Raw genomic sequence first — 3,152 nt, forward strand, 5'->3', positions numbered from 1 at the left:
GCCCGCCGCGTTTTATACACGAGAAAGTTGCGTCCACACCTGCTGGCTTTTCACAAGGCCTCTATCCCGGATCGAGTGATTTTGGCTCGGATTTGGATTTTGAAATTGTGACAGGCATTGACGTCATTGATGATCGAGCTCGTGTAGGCATGAATGAAGTTTCGTAACTTTGTGTCTTCATTTGACTCAGCGGAACTCGGATTAAATCACTACAACTTCTTTCAACTCTTCCCTAATATTTTGCGTTATTTTTAAAATTAAGGTGTATTTTAAAACACAAAATTGACTTACTACTTGTTTTTACACTTCAAGCTGAATATAGACAACATTTATCATAAATCTGGCTGATATTTCGGAGTAAAATAAAACCGTTTTACAAATAAAGATTTGGACGAGTATTAAATAGATAATAAATGTTGTATTATATTAAATCTAGTAATGAAAGGATTATTTAGTTACCAAGAACATTTAATTTACAAATGGGTACATACACAAACAATTAATTTGTAATATGGACTATAGATATATGTGTATTCTACATTACGGTTAGGTAAACAACAAGTCCTTTAAATTTATATTTCGGTTTTAGTGTTGTGAAGGAAAAAGTTATTCAATAAAAATACTTAATGAAAATTCAACTCACAACTATAAAATAAATAGAAAATGAGTTATTTTCTAAACCTTACTACCTAAAAGATTATTTTACATATGAACCAACCAATTCTATTCTAACTTTTATTAACATAAACTTAATTTCAAAATAAGAGCGCATTAAAATAATAAATAATCTAAAATAGTAATTTATTACATTTGTTAGGTGGTTCTCAAATATTTGGTATTGCGAATTTATATTATTAAAATAAAGATAAACAAAATCAAACACGATAAATAAATAATGTTTTAATCGTTGTATTTAGGTACGTAAAATTTTCCCTGAATCCCTTTTTTAATATAAACGAGGCTTCATACTATATTTATTATGTTAAATAAAATCAATTTGTAAAAACAACTTTGATTTAAATTTCGTATAAGTTCTTGCTTCCTGAATATTGTATTAGAAGATAGATATAGGATCTGAAAGAAACATAAAACATTTCCTTACATCATCAACACTCCCAACCTTGGGAACTAAGGTAAGTTGGTATTAAACTAATTATGACCCCGTAGTGACTCTAGCTTAATTACCCATCCAACCAGATTACAATTATAATACAAATATTGCTGTTAACGTTGCCAACTTGCTTGCACAGAGCCATGTTAGTGTTTTGTGTTTTTTTTTTATGAAATAGGTTGGCGGACGAGCATATAGGCCATCTAATGGTACCATCACCATAAGAAATATTAACTATTCCTTACATCGTCAATGCGCCACCAACCTTGGGAACTAAGATGCTATGTCTCTTGTGCCTGTTACACTGGCTTACTCACCCTTCAAACCGGAACACAACAATACTACGCAGTATTATACTGTTGTGTACTTTACACTACTAATTTTATTTACCTACTTACTTAGGAAGTAAGGAATTATGATAATAGGAATTACTTAGTTAGGAAGGAATTATGATAAGGGCTACGTAAAATATGAGATAGCGCCTTAAAAAAAGTGAAAAACTTAAATAAAAGAGACTTATCATAAAATGTGTACAAAATGAGATAAAAATGGTTAAAATTTAACACCATTCTGTTTAAGGTTCTTATAGTCGAATGTTTTTATTTTTTTATATAAATACATTTTAAGCTCTGTATACTATACTACTTTACTTTATACTGTGATGACCACAAACGGTTCTGAAATTTAATGAATTCGTTTCAATTTTATAGTAAAATTGAAACTATATTCAAATTTCTTACTTATTCCTTAAAACTATTTAATTACAATATAATTCATTCTAAATTAATTCAATACCTTACATAATTAACAAGTGTGGTGTTCCTCCTGACTTGACTAATTCAGTCCGGTTACGGACTTTTTGCCACTACCCGGGTAGTAAGGTTGCTGTGTTTACCGTAGCAGTTGTTGTTAACCTATAAGGTCAACTCCTAAACAAACCAGTATTGGTTTAATTGTAACGTGAAATTAGTTTAAACTTAGATTAGATCAGATGTTAATTTCCAATATGACTAAACATAACTAGTGCTAAATACGCATAGCGCTTTGGTCATCGCCTATCAAATATATCGTCTATATCAGAGAGAGTAGTAGTCCAAATGTATTGGTTTTATCGACTATACATATATCGTACTCGAATTTCTACTTTAAAGTTTTTTAGACTAGCATCTAGATAATATAAGCCCGTTCTATGATTCACTTAGTCACATTGAGCTTGAGGCGTAGAAGTAACTCATACACTGGTACCAAAAAACACTCGTTTTTTAATGCGAATTGAAAGCGAATTATTGTAGAAATATTTGAAGTAATAGTGAGTCTAAACTGAATTAAAACTAGAAAGTTAATATTGATTAAATCATAGTATCTGCATCTAACATGTTATTTGAAACTTTAATGTTACGTAATTTTAACTTTAGTTTGTTACAGATATCCGATGATAATGCTGATGTTTGCTTGGATATTTCGTTTAGACAATTTTAGACAGTCCTGTTACTGATAAATTGGTTTCTCTTATATTTTGCATAAGGCTATTAAATGCATCTACACAAAATAGAACATAAAAAACTAAACATTTTTTTCAGACACATACCTACATATATATTTATATATTCTCTAGTAGATTTGGTACTTGTTGATATACAACTAACTAATTCATGTGCCATGTAAATTGTTGTTATGTTTAATGAATTTTATAAATTATGTTTATAGTATTTCTTTCATTACATTTTTAACGAATCAACGGCGCCTTATAAAGATTTCAACGCGAGTGAAGTTGATGAGACAAAGACGACGCTTAATTTATTCAAATGAAGTTACAATTTCGTTTTAATTAAGAAATCCCATAGTCATCGAACATATCTAATAGTTACATATATCTATAAAGAGAAATGTAAAAGCAACACCGTCACTAATCACAGCGACGGCGCGGGCGCAGCGGCATAATCTCGTATCATGCTGCCACTGCGCATGTCGAGATTAAAACAGAAAGTAATGCTTGCCAAATTCGTGCACCTTACAATGGGCAATTTATTCGATTTCACTC

Source organism: Vanessa cardui, chromosome 1 (assembly GCF_905220365.1).
Source record: "Vanessa cardui chromosome 1, ilVanCard2.1, whole genome shotgun sequence".
Classification (NCBI taxonomy): Eukaryota; Metazoa; Arthropoda; class Insecta; order Lepidoptera; family Nymphalidae; genus Vanessa; species Vanessa cardui.